Source organism: Cyprinus carpio, unplaced genomic scaffold (genome assembly GCF_018340385.1).
Source record: "Cyprinus carpio isolate SPL01 unplaced genomic scaffold, ASM1834038v1 S000006515, whole genome shotgun sequence".
Taxonomy (NCBI): Eukaryota; Metazoa; Chordata; class Actinopteri; order Cypriniformes; family Cyprinidae; genus Cyprinus; species Cyprinus carpio.
The window spans coordinates 64729-88718 of record NW_024879183.1 but is presented as its reverse complement, the minus strand read 5'-3'; the positions used below and the strand labels follow the sequence as shown (position 1 = coordinate 88718).

Sequence of the window (23990 nt, the reverse complement as noted above, 5' to 3'; positions counted from 1 at the left end):
GACTGAATTCAAAGACAGCCTGAAAATCAAAGTGAAAAACTGATTCAGCAGGCTAGTCCATTTAGCTGAAACTTTCATTGCAACAAACTCAGAATGGTACTCAGTATTTTGTATGGCCCTCACGTGTTTGTATGGATGTCTGGCAACATCAGGGCAAGCTCCTAATGAGACGACGGATGGTGTTCTGGGGTGTTTCCTCCCAGATCTGGACCAGGGCTTCACTGAGCTCCTGGACAGTCTGAGCGTGGAGGACATTCAATGGTATCCATTCCTTCATCCTCCAGGAACTGCCTGCATACTCTCTCCACATGAGGCCGGGCATTGAACCCCAGGACCCACTGCACCAGTGCAGGGTCTGACAGTGTGTCCAGGATTTCATCCTGATACCTAATAACAGTCAGGGTGCCCGGTCTAGCCTGTAGAGGTCTGTGTGTCCCTCCATGGATGTGCCTCCCCAGACAATCACTGACCCACCACCAAACCGGTCATGATGAACGATGTTACAGCCAGCATAACATTCTCCACGGCTTCTCCAGATTGAATGTGGATATGTAGTGATTCATGAATCATTAGTAATTCAAGGTTGCTTGCATTGCTCAAGAGCACAATATGCTCAACCAGATATAAACCAATATATCAGACGAGCTCTGCTCCAGCAGTATAAGGAAACCTCTTACTGCCGGCAATCTTCTTAACTCCCCCGTAAGTGTGATGTGTACTCATAAGACTGTATGATGGTCACAGGGAGCAGACAGACGTTGGTTGGACATTGGGCTTCATGCTGAACCTGAACATGATTCCTTCTGAACGCACCAAAGCAGTGACAGTCAATGGACAGCTCAGATTTTCTTCATCACATCTGCCCTCTTCCTCAGTCTGCTTATAGTCCTCTTGTTTGTCTGTGATCTGAGCCACTGAGTTGTGTGTAATGAGTGTGTGTGTGTGTACATATTGCTTATATTTCAGACAACAGATATGAAGAGCGATAAGCAACTCCTGACTACTGTTTGAGATGTGATTTGAGATGAGTTTTCTCACAAAGACCTACTTGTTTGTGTGTATTGATTTTTTTTATTTTGATTGTATGATGACAAAATGAGATGGCATGTCCTATGAATTATATTTATTGTAATAGTTAATGTGTTGAGAGTAGCTTTTGACCCAGTAAAACTAAGCTAACTAAACTGACTCATTTACTTATTAATATTGTTGATATTCCTTAGTGATATATTAAATGAGGGGGAAATTAATTGTGCTCAATAACAATTTTAAACCTACACCAACTGGATTGTTGATAAGCTAACTAAACTGAGTGATTAATTCTGGTTAATGAGACTAATGACCTGTGTTTAGTAATCATGAATACTCCCAGCAGCTCCTTGCTCTCTCTGGTCGGGTAAGTGTTTTAATGGAGAAATAGAGGAGTTGTCCTTTAACTCTAAAATATCATCAGAATAGTGGTGAATCGATTGATTAAGCAGGGCTTGACATTAACTTGTTTTGCTCAACAGCCACTGTGGCTAGTGGTTTTCCAAAATTACTGGCCACTCAGCATTTTCACTGCCCATGAATTAGTTGTTAGGAAAATACATTTTATATGACTAAAGTTACTGCATTCTAAAAATAATTTGAAACTGATTTCCAGGTCATTTTGTCTATTTAAAGGGCATTTTTACCTAACCGCATCATCTTTCATATCGAATTCTTCAGTTTTATTAATAATTTCACTCAATATAATAAGACACTATAGGGCTGTTACCAATCCAGTGAAATCAGTTTTAACAAAAACGATCTTTCCACCACAGAAGAAACAGAAGAAGACAGTTTACACAAGCAGAAATGTCATTAAAAACAGTTTAATGAAGCAGAAATGTAGCATGACTGCATTTACACTGAAAAAATATAACAGCATAAATAAGGTCATGAGCTTGGTGTTTTAAATCAGTTTATATATCCAAATATGAAATGTTGGGAATAATGCAAAGTGAAGGTAGTTTTAAATATAAAATTAAACCACCAGTAGGAGGCAGCAAGTCTTAATGAGTGAGTTATTTGAGGCATTCATTCCAACGATTCATTCAAAAATAAAGCAAGAGCCTGTCTTTATGACTGGACCACTGAATCACTGACTCAAATGATTCATTTAAAAACGCTGAATCATTCAGTAACGAACTCTTGTATAAAATCAATGTCAAATTTGCAAACGTGATCTTATTCCTGAAAAACAGCGATTCAGCTACGTCTGTTACATTCAGCTATGTCTGTTACGACTGTTAAGCACGTTTTGTTGCTGCCCATGTCAGAGAGTTACAGGTGTTTCAGATCTGCACTCATGCTGCAGCTGATCCAGAAAGAGCATTTCAACCACACATCATCATTTCTGTGTTAGAACGTTTATAGTTTGGGTATAAACCTGTATTCTCTACAGTGTGTGATCAAAACTAAAGTATCTTAACACGTGTATGTATTGTAACGCTTACACTCTTCCTCCAGCAGGTGCAGACAACTGCGTGTTTAAAAGTATTTGTCATTGAGTCATTCATTCAGGAGATCACAACTGTGAAACAGGTCTTTATGAATTGAAACACTGACTCCTTCATTGATTTTCTTATTGATTTTTATTTTTTAAATAAATACATTTTTGTAAAAGACTTAAGCAATGGACATTTTGCCAGAACCACTAGTAAATTGTTATTTTGTTTAGTTTTCTACTCTTTTTGTGATCTCCAATTTATATATAAAAAAACTGTGATTCTCAGTTTATCTAGAATCGTGCAGCTCTATTTAACATGCTATTAACTATTTTTATTGCTGCATATTATATTTTAAATTTAAATATACTTTTATTGTTTTTCAGTTGAATAAAAGACTGTTTTTCCCTATATTTAATCACTGAGGATTTCTCTAAAAAAGTCTTGTGTCTTGTCTTGTCTCGTCACACCCCTACTAATAACCCTAACTATGACTAAACGCTACACTTAACCCTGACCAGGGGCATCAGTAGTGTGGGAAAGAGACGCATGAGGCCCAGAACTAGACAGGGGCCCACAATGATGTCCTTTAGGGGGCCCGATCAAAGATGTGAAACATGAGTTGTTACAGTCTAATCCTCTAATGATGTTCATAACATACTGTTGTAATAGTTTTTATTGTCTGTATAAAGTTCATCAGTACACGCTTATCATACAGAACTATGCAACATTTGACCTTTAATCAGTTTATTTTTTCCTGTTTTCCTTGTGAAATCTGTTCATAGGTTTCTTACGCCACTCCTGGCAGTACCTGAACACTTTTATACACACACACCCATACTCATAAAATCAATGATTAAAACAACACAGTGTGGAAAGCTCATGTGGCAGCAGAGAGAAAGAGCTTGTTCAGCTCATCTACTCGTGTGATAGTGCTCACACATATACAGTATCTATTTATATATTCACAGTGCATTTCCTCTGTTCAGGTTGGAAACTGAAGTCCATCTGCCTCTAAATGTATTTTTTTTTCCCCAGAGGTCCACACAGCTCACAACATCTTAAGATTTCTTTGAAAACATGCTGCAGGAGTGGAGTGTCACAGAGAAGCTTCAGTCTAGCCTCATAATAGACAATCCAACCAATTGTGAATCAAGCATTTGAAGGGTTTCCCTATGTTTTGACCATAACCTGAGTCTAGCTATAGCCAAAGTGCTCAAAACTCAAAGAGTTGACTCAGCTGTCCAAGCATCCTCGATGTAGTGAGGAGATGAGGCACCATTCTCAAAACGACTGATGTATTTGTGCCCACAGCAGACTGAAGCTCATGGCATCTAGTGCCAAAGACAGTGACGTGCACACTCTGGAGAAGCTGCCAACTTCTGGGGCCTCTAAATGATGCACAGATCCACTGGTTTCTGAAAAAGAAAAAAGAAAGCACCCTGTCATCTTTGATTCCTGTCATGAAGCACATCACTGGCCTGCTGAATGAAAGGGAGGAAGATGATGCCCTAAAATCACAAGTGAAAAGGTAGTGATGGATGATCTGCAACAGCGTTACACATCAGAGGAAGTCAGTTAGGTGATTGACATTGGCTTCATTTCCTCTGTTTCAGGAACTTTTCCAAAGGAACGTGCACCTTTCTTTGAACTTTTTTTATTGTTTATTATATATATATATATATATATATATATATATATATATATATATATATATATATATATATTATATATATATATATATATATATTACATCTATATACACCTGGAGCACCAACTATTGATCTTTCTAATACAATAACTCAATAGACCAAATACAGTGTATTATTCTCAACAACTTTTGCTTTCTTTGAACTTTTCATTTGTAGAATGCAAACAATAAAAAAAAACTCCAGTATCATTTACTAAAATTATCTTTCAAATAATTATCAATTAAGGGGTGAAAAAGGGGTGAAAAGACAATCAAAAGGGGTGAAAGACTGGTGGGAAAACACCAACATGTCCATGAAAACTGAAGGGCCATTAAAAGTGAAGAGACCCATCCATCCTTATCCACCCTGGAATGCAGGGAATGTGGAATTAGGACTGAAACACCTGAGAGATTTGAGCTGCGTCGTTATTAAAAGTGAAGTGAAGGGTATGAGTGTTTTTATGTGGTTATGTTTAGGATGTGTTTTTGTAGTCATGTTGAGGAGGAACTATACTCATGCGGAGCTGCAGGCTGTAAGTCAGTGCTAGCGCCCCCTACCCATCATTCAGGTCCCTCACCGCCCCCCATCAGATATAACAGTCTAACTGTCTGCACTGACTATTGAAGTTGATTATTATTTGTGTTTGTAATGAGGGCCTGTATTATATTTACAGTAGCATTCAAAAGTATGGGGTCATTACTTTTTTTAAATTAATTCAAGGATTCATTAAATTGATGGAAAAAATGAAATGACAGTGAAATATGTTTTTAAAATAGATTATTTGAAAATAAGTGCAAAAACATTTATTTACAGAGTTTTTAAGCATTTGGTGATTTCATTGACATGGTTGCCCCAAATTTAAAAAGACTTAATGTTTAGAATATATTCACAGGGGCATTTTTACAGAAGAGATTTCAGTTTGTTCTTCCGGTCCTGGCAGTGTTCTGTTGTTGGAATGTTATAATGAACATAGCAGTGGTCATTTACTCCTGACATCAGCTTTGTTTCTGAAGGGAATGTACCCCGATCTACCTAAATGTGTTTATGTTCACGCGAATCATTCGTGATCCAGCTTCACCTCCAGAAGAAGTGAGTTTACGTTTTTTTTTTCCTCTGAATTGAGCAAATTGCCTTTCCTAATAACGAGCTACTTAGCAAGTTTCTCAATGAATGCACCTAAAGTTTACCGTCTCCCAGAGAACAGTGCGTCACCCCACAGAAGAGAGGGGCGGGGTCAGCAGAGCTCATTAGCATTTAAAGAGACATGCAAGAAAACAGCTCGCTGTGACACTGTTTATGACAAGGTTAAAGGGTGTTGATTTACACTACCACTGAGAAATTTTAATAAAGTATGTTATAGATTTTCATAAAGACCCTAAAGGATCAAATTAACTTGTGGAAAATGGGCATCAGACTGTCAATTATTATTTTTTTAATATTAATAATTACATGATTTGCTGATTTAATTATTCTTATTAGTCACAAATAATTATTTATCAATATTTGATGAGAAAAACTGTAAATGCCACAAATAAACAATTAAAAGATTAATAATCCTTTGAGACAGTGACATTGGATAGACAACACAAAAAAAGTGGCATTTTTTTTTATTTTATGACTCTGTCTGGAATATGTTTGTAGCCTCTGCATCACATTAAGCTCATTAGAAAAATGACAAGTGTCGGCTGGTTGGTGCTTCCTCTCTCTATGGCTGGAAGAATCAGGTCAATTAGAGTCAATATCAGAAAGATGGTTAATAACAATATTAACCATAATAACAGCTGAATAAACAATATCAATATATGAAGGGGTGTGGCTGAGGAAGACTGTGTGAAATGGGCAGAAAGCTGAACTGATTGTGCTGTCTCAAATATCTCTGAAAACAGATTGGTACAGTAAAATAATAATAAAATAATATTAGGCCATTACAGTGTGTCATTAGACGCTATCATATTTAAAGCCCCCTTAAATTAAATCTGAGCTGAGTTAAGTGTATTGTGTTGTGAGTTTTGTATTAGTTCAATTTAAGTTAAGGTATGATAAATATGTAGATTTGGTTAAGGCATTACACTGTATTAAGTGTTATATCTAATGCACTCTTTCCATGCCTCAACTTTACTCTCTGTCTGAGCCGATCTCTCATTTTAATTTATGATATTATTAGAATTGTTCTCAAAGATAGTATGTTTGGGTAAAAAGATTAACTAAAGTAATGACACCTAGTGGCATGAAGGCATAATGCAAAAACTAATAAACACACACACATTACGGAGGACACTTTGATAATATTTGGTGGAGATGGGGCGGCTCTATACAGTTCCAGCAACTGCAGACTGGAAAACATGTGACCAGGCTGCTGCTGGTGGAAATGAAACTGAAACTAAGAGTGAAAGTGCAGATTGTTGTTTGCTCAGTCAATAGGAGGAGCTCAAATCAGTGACAGAGACACACTGAGAGACCAGGGACCGCCCCTAACTCACTCTCGACCAATCAGCATCCAGAGTCTGGAGCTGAGGGTGTGTCTAAGAGACACTGGTAGAATATCAGGAAGCTACGACATGAACACATCTCAGACTGAAGTTAGACTGGAGTGAACTGAACAAACAGGTAAGGGACGTCCCTTCATTCAGATCATTCTAGCACTTGTGCTGCTCTTATAACTGCAAACAATACAATGTGCAGTGTGTGTGTGTGTGTGTGTGTGTGAACTCTACAGCCTGACTTATCTTGATAGATGTTCTGGCCATGTTTTGTTAGAGCTTCAACGGTCTTTGTTTATGTGACATGATTAACTTGTGTTTGTACCTCTCTGTAGAAGCCAGCATCGGCTAAACCCAGTCTGGTTCTAGTCTGTAGAAGCCAGCATCGGCTAAACCCAGTCTGGTTCTAGTCTGTAGCTGGGCACACTCAAATCTGACAGTGTCTCTATGTGTCTTACTCAGCCTGCTTGTGTGAAAGTGTGTTGTATTTGACACAAACAGAGGAAAGGCTGCTCGTGTGGGGAGTTACTGTACTGTGTAAAGCAGGATTATTGGAGTAACGGTTGAAGTGAAATGTGTTTGGGTCTCCAGTGGTCATGGACAAACCAGTGTGCTTGATTGACACGGCGTCCGATGGGAAGCTGTGTGTCCAGCAGTCAGCGCTGCAGGTTCTGGAGCAGATCCAGCAGCCCGTGGTGGTGGTGGCCGTGGTGGGTCTCTACCGCACCGGGAAGTCCTACCTGATGAATCGACTGGCAGGGAAGCAAACAGGTCAGCATTACTGATGTCATCCAAACGCTCGAGCCCTTCAGATGAATGCATGCAAGTCATTGTGGGGTTTCTGGTGTGTGGTTATCAGGGTTTGCACTGGGCAGCACAATCGAGTCCAAGACGAAGGGCATCTGGATGTGGTGTGTGCCTCACCCCACTAAACCAGGAACCACTCTGGTGCTGCTGGACACCGAGGGACTCGGGGACGTGGACAAGGTGACAAACTAAAGTAGTTCTGTCATATATTATCTATATGTCTTTCTGTCTGATGGTTGGTCAGCTGTCCAGGCCTGCTTACCTTTTGTAGAGACAGACCCAAACCAAACAAATATCACACTGTACACCAATCTCACAATCACAGATCATTCAATATCAGGAACTGTGTGTCTGTTATGGGCTGTGGTCTCATGTCGTCATGTCCTGTCTGTCTCAGGGGGACTCAGTGCATGACACCAGGATCTTCTCTTTGGCTGTCCTTCTGAGCAGCACTCTAGTCCTGAACAGTCGAGGAACTATTGACAACAGGGCTATAGAGGAACTGCAGTATCCTTCTGATCAACAAGTTTGTTTGATATGAGAGCTTGCTAAGTATTTAGGTTATTAATATGTAAATTACAAAGACTCCACGTAAAGCAACCTCCAAATTATAGTTGTCTTTTGTCCATTTTGGAAATTAGCTGGGATTGCTCTGGTACAGCTCTTCTCAGTTTACATTACTGCAGTGAATGTTCAACAGTCCTTTGACTCACACTGAACAGATACGTCACTGAGCTAACTGAGTACATCAAGATCAAGTCACCTGATGAAGTTGTAGATGACGGAGAGTTTTGTCAAGTTCTCCCCAGTTTCATCTGGGCTGTGAGGGACTTCACTCTGCAGCTAAACATCGAAGGGAAAGACGCGACAGAGGATGAATACCTAGAGTTTGCTCTGAAGCTAAAACTAGGTAATATTTAATCCTGGAAGTTTTATTACCAGCTTTGTCAGAACATGTGCTTTGTCATTCGGTTAGCAAACAAAACCTTTCTAGCCACTTCCAGTCAATGATTTTAGCTTTCTGTGTCTATCTCTAATGATAGCCAAGATCATTGATCATTTACATGTTGACAAGCTAGCAGTTTCTGTGATGTTACAGTTTTCACTGTGTATTTTGACTGAAGGACAGCTTTGTGTTTTACTTTTGAAGGTAACTCGATGCAAGTGAACAATTACAATCTTCCAAGAGAGTGCATTCGCAAATACTTCCCATCTCGGAAATGTTTCACCTTCCCGTTCCCAACCAATCCAGACAATGTCTCTTATCTGGAGACACTGGACCCAGCTGAGATTTCAAAACGATTCTTGGAGGTCACGGATCGTTTCTGCCAGTTTATCTTTGACCAGAGCCAAGTGAAAAATCTGAAAGATGGACACACGGTCACCGGCAGAGGTAACTCATAGGTTAATTTAGATAGTGGCTAATCCAAGAGATCAAATCATTTCTGTAGCCCTTCTCATAATCAACCCTTTTCACAAGACTGTGATGATGCGTTTAACGGTCGTCATCATCGCAAATCCTCGAAAGATTTTTATATTTGTTGAAAAAAAAAAATTATGTACATTTATAACACTGTTCTTTGTATTATATCACCTTTGCATCAAATTACGAAAAAGCAGGCTAATGCGAGGGTGTTTCTAATGCAGCGTCTATGGGAGGGTCGGTAAATTTGACATCGTTCTCTCTTCTGACTGCCGTTATCAGTCGCTCTCAATTTTTTTTTTCCTTTTATTGAAAATCATGAAAACACTATCGTGGAGTTTTTCTTTTGCTATTTGAGCAAATGGGAATGCAAAAAATATATTTGTGGTACTCTCCCATTCACTGCTCTTCAAGTTAACCCAACTATGATGACTTCCGCTGCCGAGAAAGCAGGAAATGTGAAAAAGGTCCATAAAGATACTGTACATGTTTCAAAGCAGCTTTATAGAAAGTAATACTGGCATGTCTGTAATGCCTTAATTCCTTAACTTTGAGCAGTTTTAGAGCTGGGCGATATGATTTATGTTGATGATATAAATGGCCCACCATTTGAGATTTGGACATACTGTATTTATTACATTGTCTAGCACATAAATCAGTGCCACTTTTAGTGAGCAGGACTAAATGAAAGTACTGATATCAGAGACAAATGGAGAGAAGCTTTAATGGTATGTAGTGTTGTTTTTGGCGGCCTGTTTTAATTTTAGTTTTAGTCTAGTCTTTGTGTGAAGCTGTCATTTTAGTTTTTATTAGTTTTAGTCACGTTCATACTCTTTTTAGTCTGGTCTAGTTTTAGTCAACGAAAACTGATGACATTTAGTCTAGTTTTAGACATTTAGTCTAGTTTTAGTCAATAAAAATGGTATTTTAGTCTCTTTTTAGTAATGCCATTCTATTTAACGGAGTCAATATAGTACAAGTACCTAGAAGTATAGAAGAAACCAAAATTATCTTTTAGCCAAACCCATTTCAAACAAGGTTATCTTATTATATTATTGTTCCCTTATAGACTCAAGAATACATCCATTCCAGACACGGAAGACTCTCTGATTTGAATTTACATTTATTTTACCAACCAAACATATAAGAAGTACACACACATACATTTAAATAAAATAAATAAAAACAATAAATAAAACAAAAAAATTACAAAAAATTCTGCAAATTTTTCTCCCAAAGATGAACCCCGGCTGGCCGGCCATCTGTCCCTTTCTCGGTGTCAAGGCTGATTTATACTCGACGTGTCCGCAAGTTCGCTTGGGTGAGCGTGGAAAATATGACGTAATTGCGGTGTTGCCAGAAGTTCGCTTTGAGTGTGCGTGAACTCATTTCGTGTGGTGGAGTGCACAGCATTTTTTTGTATTTCGCGTGGCGGATTGGCATCGAAACACGAGTTCAGGGCGATTCTAGCCGAACATGCACGTCTGAGCCGGCATTTGTTTTGAATCAGAAGTGGTTTAATGTGAAGTTCAAACTCCATCAGGTGCTTTTTGACAGAAAACGTTTAAAAAAAAAATAATAAAAAATTTTTGCATAGGTTGTCCAAGGCTACTTATTTGAAGTATATTTTTATTTTTAATTGTTTAAAATAGAATTAGAATTCATTTAGATATTAATTATACACTATGTGCTTAAAGTTGTCTTGTGTTTGATGCGTAATGCAGCCAATAGTTTAAGATTGTTTTAAGTTGTTGTTAAAGAAATTATTAATTCATCAAAGCAATTATGGCAATTCATTAACTTATTCATCGTCATTACTCCTCGTCGCTCCCCTGTCGTTTCAAAGAATAGTACAATGGTGAACGTGACAAGTATAAAAGCCTCGTCCGTTTGAGAAGGTGCGCTTGCAGTCAGGGAGCCAGGAAAGTATAAATCCCACTTTACTTTATTTGTTGTCATCTTAATAATGCTGCGAGTGGGACTTGAGGAAGTGACATCGGTCGCGTCTGCGCAGAAAACCAAAATACTACAAAATAATAATAACGTGACTAAACGAGATGAAAAAACTTTATAACATTTCGTTTCATCTCATTTTGGTCAACGAAAATGAAGAGACATTTTAGCATAGTTTTATTTTGTAAACCACATTTAGTCTCGTTTTTATTCGTCAACAATATTGCATTATACATTTAATTATAGTCATCGTCACATGAGCAGCATTTACGTTGCATCTCGTCTCGTTTTCGTCACATGATAAAGGTTTCGTTGATGACGATACTTAGTCATAATTTTCATTGACGAAAGCAACACTAATCGTACGGCATTAAAATGAGAGTTATATATGGCATTAAAAGTAACGTCTTGGTAGAGAAAGAAAACGTACTCGGTTACTAATGTAACCTCGGTTCCCTGAGATACAGGAACGAGTACTGCATCTTGCTAAGATACTTTGGGGAAAAGCCTTTTTTCTCCTGAACTGAAGCCTTTTTCCAATCACACAGTGAAACTGCACGGCCATTGGTTTGTGCAGTGTATTAAAAATGAACCAATGGCTTTGGCAGCGGAGCTATGGCAATGAAGCCCGCCAAGCCTGCCAAAGCCTGCCAGAATGGGCAGGGCATCTGGTTATATAAGCTGGCGTTCTCCACAGGATTCGTGAATGTGAATGTGACACACCACTGGACCATGCCCAAGACGAGGCGATGCCTCTGGTTGAGTGGGCCTGTACTCCAATGGGGCATTGAAGGCCCAAAGAAGAGTACGCTAGCGAGTTGGAGTCTGCTATCCAGCTAGAGAGTCTTTGCTTCGTGACCGGAAGCCCTTTGATGCGGTTACCAAAGTTGACAAGGAGTTGTTTTGACCGCCTATTGGGGGCGGAATGCTCAATGTAGATTCTCAGAGCTCTGACGGGGCAGAGCACAGATAACTTTCTGTCCTCTTCAGAAGGAGGAAGTGCGGAGACTGTTTTAAAATTTGAGCACATATTAACAATACCTTGCAAACTATTTTTTTTCTTTGTAGACAATGAGGAAAACCAACAAATAAAGGAAAAGGACAGGATACTTTCAACAAATGAATTTAAAAAAGTCCTGAGAATGACTCTCTGTACATTAAAAGAATTTAGCTTCCTCAGCACAAACAATCTTTGATGTGACTTTTTAAAGATTGCATCTGTGTTTTGATCAAACCTCAGTCTATTATCAGTAATCGTTCCTAAATACTTGTATTCCTCCACTATATAAACCTATATGTCATTAATGACCACCCTTTGAGGTGCAAGTGTTTTCTTACTAAAATTGATAATCATCTCTTTTGTTTTTTACACATTCAAATCTTATTTCATGCTATTATCCTATACTCTTAATTCCTTTTCAGGCAGCTTTAAGACTGCCTTGCATAAACACACCCTCAATCTTATTTTTATAATTATTTTTAGCAATTTTATTGGCCTTTCAACTTCCCTGATTATCTGTTTTTTTCTCCTCATTAGTTCCTGAGAGAAATACCCTCTTCATATTCAAATACCTTCTAACTCCTTCATAACCCGAGGTTTATTATTGGGATACAAAATGATCTTTTTTGCAGGTATGACAGAATCAACACAGAAAATAATATAGTTAGAAACGGTAAGGACCTGTTCATTAAGATCACAAAACGTGTCCAAAAATATATTCCAATCAAAACAACCCTTTACAACTTCAATATTAGAAGGCGTCCATTCTCGAACAAATCGTACTTCTCTCTTCACTTGCTTAACAATAGGAACGTACACAGAAGACAACATAATTATATTATGATCAGTTGAACCAAGAGGTGGTAGTGACAGAGACCTATAAGCTCCCAGAATCGGGCCATAACATCTATCTAAAACTTTATTAGCACGAGCAGCACATGTAACCTATTCAGGGCCGTGCAGGGGGGGAGGCCCGGTGTTAGGTTCCAGGATTCGGGCCATAACATCTATCTAAAACTTTATTAGCACGAGCAGCACATGTAACCTATTCAGGGCCGTGCAGGGGGGAGGCCCGTTGACTCACCTGAGCTCAATACATTCTGTTCCTGATCTGCTAAACATCCGCTGATTACGCGAATCCGCTCCGTGTTTTCTGGTCTTTGTGGTGGATAACTCAGTTGTCTGAAGCTTGTTCATTAACAGTTAGTGGATGATTAGCTGAATTAGTCATTTGGTAGTTTGTTTTTGTTTTTATGTCAGTAAAGTGATAAAAAAGTGATTACAACAAAATAACCATGTTCTTAGAATTGAATGTCTAATAAAATTCTTATACCCCCTCCGATCTAACATAAAAAACATAAAATCCACTGTTGCTGGCACACTTGAAGAGCGAAGGGAGGCTGCTAAAGGCAGTTCAACATTGTCACAACAGTTTGTCACACTTTAATTCTTGTAATTAAGTATATTTCACATTATAAACACTTGTCTTGATACAAGTAATCTATGACATTATATTTTATTAAAACCATATTAATAGTAGGCCTATAAATAGTTTAAAAATAATACAAATGTTCTAAATGAGTTTATTAGTAAAAAGGCTAATATAGATTTATGCTGTAAAATATGAAATTAAATGTCTAATGCTTATATGGGAGAGTGGGGCAAGATTAACCATTTTTTACTTATGTGGTCCTCAAGATAAGAGAGATTGGCACAGAAGTACAATGAAAGTATCTATCCTATCCTATCCTAATGAAAGTATTCATATCATTTTAAATGATCAGAATGTATGACATAGGGTTCTAAAAATATGGCTTCTTTTAAAAAGTGTTCCCATGGCTCAGTTTGCCCTGGGTCAGGGGTAAGTTGACCCGAGTTGAGTCAGATGCACCATCTGGGTGTAAAATGACCATCCGACCGAATCTGATTCAAACACATGTGAAATAAATAACAATATAAAAACTAATTTAATAACTTCCTCTTACAAACAGTCATATTTCTTTTTCATAAAGTTAACTTTAACAACATTAAACCAACCAAATTAGGTTTACATTTCAATATTTAATTGGTTGCATTTCTGAAACAATATTTTGAACACCAAAGTTGCAGCCTTCCTAAAACAGACTAAACAGAGTTTGTTGGCCATTAGTGACTTCAGGTGGAAAGATATATCTTTATAATGTGAAAAGCATTTTCCGGTTCTTATCAGAGAAGGATTTGGTGCACTTGTACACTGTCCCTATCAAATAAACTACAAATACTATGTATATAATAAACTAAATCAATAATATCACATTAAAGCATCAGTTTATAATTCAGATATTTAATTTGACTACAGTGCCTTATGGTGGGGTAAGTTAAAATGCTGACTCAATTTACCCCACAACATTTGGCTCCCTTTGCCCCATAGCTGCCATTTTGGAAAAAAATAGCTACTGTAGCTTACCAGTTCAGGCTAATGTTTAGCTAAATGATTGACATGGTTTTATTGCTAAATCACCTAAATGTATAAGAAATATTTTTAGACCTGGATAAATTTGCTTTGATGTAACAACCATTATATCTGTTATAACTTTGAGAAGCCAAAAACCGTTTTTAAATTAAATGGGTGCCTTCCACTCTTTCCGTGTGTTTCTCCTTATCACAATCTGGCAGAAATGATGGGTGCTTCCAAAATAAATGGTCACACAACAGTAAAGGTGTACAGCTGCCAAGAAACGACGCGAGCGTACATTGCCTAAAAGTCTTCCAGGCAACAGAGTAAATCTTTGTGCCCCCTTTAGTCTGCGTCTGACTCCACCTCGATTCCTGCGTTTCCTCCTAACTCTGCTTTTTGGGCCTCGAGAATTCGCAGAAGGCCAAATTAATTATACAGGAATATTCCAAGGGTGATCGACAGGAACGGCGTTCGAACGCAAGCCCAACAGGAACTCTCTAGTCATCACTGGCACGCTCTCTGCCAAGACTCTGCCATGCGCCAAAACATTTCCCCAGTTGATCAGCAGCAGCAACAAAAGCACAATCTTCCACAGAGTTATCATCTTCACTTTAAATACTTAAAAAAAAAATCCACTTAACAAACTCATTAACGTACAAACATTGAAGCACACACGCAGCTCTGCCAGTCGCCACACGAGCTGCGCCAAAGTGAACAGGACAGAGAGGGGAGATCCCATCTCAGCGGAACAGGCCAAGGGGCTGTTAAAAAACAGCTGAGTTAGCACTGATAGCCACAGATAGTTGGTTCATCCAAAGGGGGACCACCAGGAGAACCTTGTGTTTTAGTTTTCCCTTACTCACCTGATTACCTGTGGGATAAGGCAATCGGGGGAAAAGCATAAAGAAGGAGGTTGGGCCAATCGTGGGCCAACGCATCCTTGGTCATTGAGAAATAAATTGAGCAGTGAGAGTTGTCTTCTGAAGCGAAGAGGTCCACCTCGGCCTCGCCGAAGATCTCCCAGATCCCCTGAACCATCTGCAGATGAAGAGTCCACTTCCCCCCAGGGGATATTGCTCCTTGATAACATGTCTTCTCCTTGGTTCAATTTGCCTGGTATATGCACTGGTCTCTTGAGCCCATTCCAGAAGGAGCTCTACCAGAATGAAGAGGTGCTTCGAGGAGAGACTTCTCTGGCAATTTATGTAGGACACCAGAGACTTGTTGTCTGATCTCAGCGAACGCAAGTTGAGTTGGGCCATTGGCAGGAAGAACTGACTGGTTCGACATACTACTAGCATTTCTAGGCAGTTGATGTGGAAGCCTTTATCCGTCTTGACTACAGCTCTCAATTGGATTATCTCACGATATTCGCTGGCTGGGGAACAACAATGCTTTTGGCAAAATTGACCCAGGGCACTCTGGACTAGAGTCCCAGGCACTCTATGTGGCTGAGGAGGAGGGTCCTGTGTGATATTAATTCTGCCTCTGACTGGCCCAGTACAAGCCAGTCATCGAGGTAGTAGAGCCTCGTCCATGCACTTCGTAAAAGTGCAGGGGGCCAGGGACAGCGCAAAGGGAAGGACCATATATTGATAAGCCCTCCTTCGAATGCAAATCTCAAGAATCACCTGTGACAGGCTGTGAAGGGGGTCTTTTTGGTTCTGTGGAGGGGGGCTGTTTGTTTATTGAATTTGTGCAAGGATCTGTTTCAGTGTAATCATCCTGAATGACCTTTTCATATCCTTCAGGTCCAGAGGAAAGAACCAGTCTCTTGAGTGAATTTGTGCAAGGATCTGGGGGATGAGAAAGTGACGGCTGTAGAAGCCTGACTCGCTCTGGACTGGAGGAACTTTTTCCACAGCTCCTTTTGCCAGCAGATTCATCATCTCTGAGCGCAGGACATGAGCGTCCTTGCTTTGCACTAAGGTGGGGACCACTACGCTGAAGCGCGGGGGTCTTCGAGGGAATTGGAGTTAGCCCAATAGGATTTAGGCTTAGGAATTGAAGTTAGCCTAAGCGGGCTGAACGGGGGGGAGGCAGGTGCTGGTTTTGTTAGGGTTGCCGAGTCGGTGCAGGCTTAGGGTGAGCAGAGGCAGCAGCGGAGCTGGAGCGCTCAGGCAGGAAATATCAAATAGCTTGGGATGATGTCTGTGCCTCCATAAAGTGCTTGGCGGATCCTTTGACCGCTGACCCGAAAAGACCCTTGGGAGAGACTAGAGCATTGAGGAAGAGGATCTTATCTGCATCCTTGATCTCTGATAATATCAGCCACAAATGGCGCTTGAGCACCACAAGGCTGGCCATCAATCTCCCGATCGCCTGAGTGGTGGTCTTGATGGCACACAGAGCCAGGTCGGTAGCACTCCTCAGGTCCCTGAGGGTCACAGAATCCAGGACAGCTGCTAATGACATGCAGTCATCAAGCAGCTCGCCCTCACTTCCCCCAAATGAGATTAGGTCGCTCGCACCACATAATGCTAATTGATAGTAACCACAGTTCAAGTACCACAACCATTTCAACAAATACTTTATTGGTCACCATTTAATTTTAGTAATGTTGCTGTAGCAAGACATTCTTTTAAAGTTTTAAAATTAAAATTCTGTCATTTACATGCCCTCATTTCATTCCAAACCTGTCATTCTTTCTTTTGTGGAACATAGAATAGTTTATTCTGAGAACTGTCTGTAGTTTTTTTGTACATACAAATGGGAGTCATTAGTAACCAAAATGGTTTAATCCAAAACAAAAAACAAATATTTGTTTTTTGAGTGAACTATGCTTTTAATGTTTTGGATTTAATGTTTTGTTTTTGCATTTTTATTCATCGACAACTTAATGACATACAGCTTGGAAAACACTTCAAAACTAAAGCTGATAGAATTGCATCCATTTATTTTTGACCTTACTTGTGTTTGACTCCTCTGCTTTCCTACAGTTCTGGGTCATCTTGTAAAAACCTACGTAGACACCATCGCCAGTGGAGCTGTGCCGTGTCTGGAGAATGCTGTGATCTCAATGGCACTGATTGAGAATGAGGCTGCTTTTCAGGAGGGGCTTGAGGTGTACCAGAGTGGAATGGAGAAGCTGAAGAAGTCCTTCCCTTTGGAACTGAATGAAATCACCTCGGAACACCAATGCTTCAGTCTCATGGCAACACAGACCTTCATGAAACGCTGCTTCAGGGACAGTGATGGGAAGTTCTTGACATCTTTAGAGGTAGGTGGGGAGTGGACATGTCAGATTACAACAATAGATGGCTTTAAGTCACTTTATGGAAAACGACATGAAACTCACAGCTAAGACTCCAATAACAACATGGGTAACAGTTAATTCAAATTTTTAAAAAATTGGGCAAAGTTTGTAGCACAGATAAATGCACTATCAGGAGCATTAAGGATCCTTCCTGTTCTGTTGTGCTGTTTTAGGAAGCCATCAATCATCAGTTTGACAGGTATCTCTGGGACAATGAGAAGGCCTCCGAGGCTAAATGTGAAAGTCTTCTATCAGTTCTCTCTGAACCAATGACGGAGAGGATCAATCAAGGGTTTTATGCCACAGCTGGTGGGTACGATCTCTTCTGCCAGGACCTGGAGGACATTGTGAATCAGTACAATACACTGGCCTGTCAATAAGTCAAGGTGATAAATGTGTTACATTAAAGCAATAACAATAAGCATCTTCAGATTTTTACCATCAGGTTTACTCTTTCTGTGTTTCTTCATAGATTGCCGAGGTGTTGGAGAAATTTCTACAGCAAAAGGTTGCAGTCACCACAGCCATTCTGCAGGCTGATGATAAACTAACCGAAAATGAAAGAAAGATTTGTGGTAAGAGCTTTGTGTTTTCAACAGTAAGCCCTGCACGTGAGAATATGAATAGAATCAACCTAGTAGCACAGTTAGCGTTAGGGTAAATGAAAGGGTGGTGTAAGGGAATTTAGAGTAAGGGGATGGATGGATGAATGCTTGTTTTGAACGCTTATCTTTTCAGTGTGTCAAACGAGAGGGATGATGTTGTTAGATTTGTCTCCTTCACTGAACTTACAGCATGTCTGTTTGGTTGAAACACTTGTTTTTTGGCTGACCAGAGGAGAGAGAGCGGGCAGTCCTTCTGGAACAGGAGATCAAGGCCCAGGAAGAGAGGCAGCGTCAGCTGAAGGAGAAGATGGTGATTGAAGAACAGAATAAGGTGGGAGAGGGTGAGACAGGTCATACAGAAGATGGAAGAGGAGATGTCTTTCCAACAGCAGGAGACACAGCGTGCCATGGACAGTAAACTGAGGGAACAGGCTGCTCTGATGGAGAAGGGCTTTCAAGAGAAGGCTAACAAAATGGCCAGCGAGATCGAGGAGTTGAGGAGGAATAATAAAGAGGTAGAGGACAGGAAGTCCAGAGAGTTCGCACAGATGATAGCGGATCAGGAGCGAAGAAACGCAGAGAACATGGAAGTGCTGAGGCAACAGCACAGACAGCAGATGGAAGCGATCAACAGCAGACCGAGACCTTCATCTCGAGGCTGTTCTATACAGTGAATGTGCTTTTACACAATTCTGAATTCATAACTACTATAATCTCACTGAATACAATGTGTGTTTTGACTTTATAGTTACAAAGCGTTTTATTTGATGTCATAGCTGTTTCACCTTCTGCTGCATGGTAATGTGTGAGAGCTGATCACCCGTTGTTCTAAATGTAATGCTGACCTGGTTACCAACCTTATTCAAGGAGAACAATGTTAGCTATATGGACTACCTATGAATATGTATGAATAGAGATTAACATTGTTAAATAAACTACTGGACATGCACCAAGCAACACAGAGCTAAAATATGTTTTGAAAGGAACCGATCAAAAGCACCAGAATAGCACTGCTTTACTAAATGGCCTTTAAATGGCAGGCGGCGTCATGCAGATCAAAAACAGGCAAAGTAACCCATTTAATCAACATATCCTAGCTTTTACAGAAAATACTCACATGTAACCCCCTTTGCAATCGTTTTCACAAACAAGATGGGAATGATTCCTAAGGCACCTAGTGAACATCACATAATGATTAATAGATCATTAATTAACATAAAATGCTTACAAATGTAAATAAAGTTTCAACTGTGATCAAGTGCATATGATCATGCACTTTATAATAATATACAAATGATTTTAGCAGATGTTATACACTAATTAGCAGCTTATTTATTAGTGTGCATTTGAATGCTTGCAAATGTGATTAAACTGGTTGCTTAAACTGATTAAAATATCATCTAATGTGCTTTTTTCACTTACAAATATTGTATAAAGGTCAGTACATTTAAGCTTAGACACTTTTATCCATGTTGACATGATTAATTAACTCATAACCACAGTCTGTTGACACATTTGCATGCACACTTCGGCTACTTAAACATATTTGCAAATAGTTTATTAATTATTTGTTCAGCTTTTTGCTGTATCACGTTGAAACTGTTCATTGTTTTAAAATGTTGTTGCACATTTACTATGAATCATTTAGTATCAATAAGTATTCTTTATACTCAATTTTTATTCTTTTTAGCTCTAATATTTTTTGAATACTGTAAAGTTACGTTTGAATAAAGTATTTTCTTTCTCTCTTGGAAATCTTTCTTTATGTTGATGTGTGATGAAAGGAATATTCTCTGTTTAAGGATATTGTCTACTATGAGTATTGAGGCAATAAAACAAGTTTTGCACCAACATGTGGGCTTAGTTGTCTGTTGTTTTCTGTCACCCTGAAACTTTCATGTTACTGTACTGGACTAAATAAAAACATTTTGGGCAAGACATTTTCCAAGAATTTTAAGTATACTTGACATAAATTAAATGTAACAAGACCCTCATCTGACTCTAAAAAGGTAATGATGATTTGACATAAACTTTAAAAAATGCTATGTCATATTAACAGTGAATATACTACCTTAAATGGTATACATTTACCAAGTTACTGGATGACTATTTTTATGTTTACTAAAAACAAATAAAATGATTTGGTACAAATTAATAATTTTACATGCAAACATATAATTAAAAACAATGAATTATTACCATATTGACCTGAATATAAGACAAGGGTTTTTTTTTTTTTTTTTAAATAAATCTGAAAAAAACGCGGTCGTCTTATATTTCAGGGTCTATACTTTAACATGTCAGTAACACAACCACAACAATAGGTGGCACCAAATACACATAAAACGAGTGTGCCATGAAATACGTAATGTGATGTGTTGTAAAGATCTCGAGTGAACGCAAAAGAAAAAGAAAAGGTACATCTGGAAAAAGGGGGTCGTCTTATATTCGGGTCAGTACGGTAATTGTTAATTACATTGTACAAGATTTAAACTTTTTTTGCTTCTAAATATTTCACTTGGCTGAGTCAGATTTCTGTGAATTCACTCTTTGCTCTCATTCCCATCATCTTCTTGTTGCTGTGTTCACTCACCTCTTTATTCATTGTCTTCAATAAAGCCTACTTGGGAAAACATCTTCACCCTCAAATCTATATTTCCCTCCCTTCCCAAATGCAATTTATTTCCATATTTATGGATTAAAAAAAAACATTAAAAACTGTAAACACAATAAAGATACTTCATGTTTATTTATTTTTTTTTTTGTCAGTAATCGAGTCAAGTCACCTTTATTTATATAGCACTTTATACAATACAGCTTGTGTCAAAGCAGCTTTACAGTGTCAAGCGGGAAAATAGTGTGTTGATAATGCAAGAGGATGATAGCCCACGGTCAAATTTTCAGTTAAAGTCACTGATCATCAATGATGTCATCATCCGGCTCGGTTCAGTTCTCTGACAGCAACAAGACAAGCAACGTAATGACATCATATAATTGAGATCAAGGTAACAGCCTAGCCAGCTGAATAACATCAAAGATCTAATAGATAAATTTCAAATTATTTTTCACCATTTCTTGCATACGCACAGGTTTTGTGTTTTTCAATGTCTAGAGTATTGTAATTATCAGTTCATCCAGCAGTACTTTTGGTGCTGTTTCCTTACAATTAGGCTGGGAAATCATTTCAAACCTTCCTTGTGTTCAAACGATGTAATCATCCTCAAAACTTGAAACAAATAGTGGACTCTTGTGGGTCTATTGTGATTCATAAATAAAAGTCTGCAAACTGGGTCTGTCTCAGATAGACTGAACTGGTCAGTTACACCTGTGCTGGAAAAAAAAAAAAAAAAACCTTCACTTGATCAAGTAAATGCTTTGTCAATTCTTCCACATGTACAGTACATTCATACAGAGAATTGAAATTGCGTTACTCTCAGACCCCCGGTGCATACAGATAACACTGATGCAACTGTCCTAGCAAATTTCTCCCAATATCCACCTCACCTTTTATTTAAGGTGTTGGAAAAGATAGTGCCTTTCTAGCTCATAATTGTCACGCTACGCTGCCGGAAGGAACACAGAGTTGAGAGTAATCGAGAGAGTCTTTATTAATCCAACACAGGGGTAACTCCAACATGGAAACAGGAGGAAGACACACGTATGTAACTGGTAGACCCAACAAACACAGACTGAAAGGACATGGGTTTTAAAGACAGGCTAATGAGGGACTAAGGAGACACACCTGGGAACTAATCAATCAGGGAGGGACAGAAACTGGGTCACACAGAACATGGGGAATGGAACACATGCAGGGAAAACACAACATTATGAGTCCAGGGGTGTGACAGGAATGAGATATTTGAAGAATTTCAATCTAGGCTTTAGTCATGACATAGTACTGAAACTGCCCTTATAAGAGTTCTTAATGATGTTTTAATCGACACAGATTCTGGTAACTCAGATATTTTAGTTATATCAGACCTGTCCTCTGCCTTTGACACAATCATTCAAACAATTCTTATCTCCAGATTAATATCTTGGGGAGAACTGTATTAAAATGGTTTAAGTCTTTCTTAGCTAACAGTAAATTCTCAGTTACAACAGGAAATATCACCTCTTCTACAGAAAATCTTGCTTATGGAGTTCCTCAGGGTTCTGTCCTATCACCAGCTCTGTTTTCACTGTATATGCTTTCCCTAGGTTCTGTCTTTAGAAAACATGGGGTTTTTCTTTTTACTAAAATTAAGATGTTTCTATATGAGAAAACCTTAAAAGTTGCTATGCCTTTATTATATTATTTATTATTTGTGTTGTACAGCCTTGTTGCTGTTTTAAATGTTCTTCAGAAATAAACTAAACTGGATTTAATTTGGTGAAGTGGATTTGCTATATTACTGTGCATTTTAAAAGCACTGAGAAATGAGAAGTGAGTCAGCATCTCCTGTGCTGCATTAAAGCTTTCCTTCATTCCCTCATGAATAAATCACTCAGTGAGTAAATTCTGCTGTGTCTATTATTACACAATGATGCAGTGAGATCTAGTCAGACAGAGAAGTGATGATGGAAAGCAGACTTTTAAACTTAATTATGAAAAATTGAACAATAATATTTTAAATAATTTAAAGTAAAATGTGAATTAAACAAGTCAAAAAAAAAAAAACGATATAATATAAACATAATAAAAATATAAACAAATGCAATAAATTGATAAAAAAAAAAACCTTTCAAAAGCAAATGGTGACACCCAAGCATACCTCAATTCTGTTGTCTGCAGACTTTGAAGGAAAGGCATCTGTAGTATGTGTACCTAACATATTCAATGAAGAAAACACAACACACACTAGGATAAGATACACACACTATCTAACACCACAGATACTAAGATATAGCACCTGAAACATACAGCTCACACAAAGCAAGCATGTAATCAAGCAGAAGTACTAGTCAAACATAAGAAAGAAGATTAGATAAATCAAGGGCTATTGAGGGATGTGAGCAGGGATAGATATATGGTTGAGCAAAGGTAAGACTTCGATGATTATAAAAGAAGAAACCAGTTCACTTTTGGATTCAACTTATAATTATTAGACAAACTCCTTGTGTGTAAACATACTTGCCAATTATTTTAAAAGAGCAATAGAATCCAGTCTTGTAATCAGAGCTGTATTTAATCAAGAAATTTTGCTATCAGGATGCATTGCAGGGAAAAAACATATAACGAGGAATATAGTCTGTGGAATCAGACAGATCAATAGATTTTCACTTGCAAAAATTATTAGTATGAGAAAAGGAAAGCTTTCTAAGAGTGAATTGCATTTTAAAAGGATGGCAGGATGGTCAGAAAGAAAGTAAAACTGAGATACGAAAGACAAATCAGCAATAACGAGGTGTAAGATGTGACCTTTGTAATGTGCAGATCAGTCAGTATGTTGAAACAAATCAAAACACTCAATAAAGACACAGAGACCTTTGACCTTACTGAGTTTATCAGTAATCAAGTCTTCCAAAGGAGCTCCAAGGATAATAAAAACTTAAATGAAGACATGATCCCACATTCATACAGCTTTATAGCCATCAAAGTAAATCAGTAAACACTAAACAGCCCAGTAGAATAACAATCATACTTTTTAGCTGATGCTTTACCCCGACCAGCTGATTTAACACATTCTATGGTACACAGTTTATGAGTGAAAGAGTTCCCTGGACTCTTGTGTTGTTAGTGTCATGCAGAACTGATGGAGTCATGAGAACACATTTAACTTTCCCAATTCTTTTCACAGTGTCTGATACACTGGAGGGAAAGTTCCATTCAATGTCATCTGAAACCAGGTTTATTACAGACAAGCTACTGTACTCTTCTTATTTCT

The 23990-nt window shown here is 38.5% G+C and overlaps 1 pseudogene; it reads left to right on the top strand.

The window, feature by feature from the left end:
• Positions 1-6681: 6681 nt before the first annotated feature.
• LOC109054356 lies at positions 6682-19974 on the top strand (annotated as a pseudogene).
• Positions 19975-23990: the final 4016 nt, after the last annotated feature.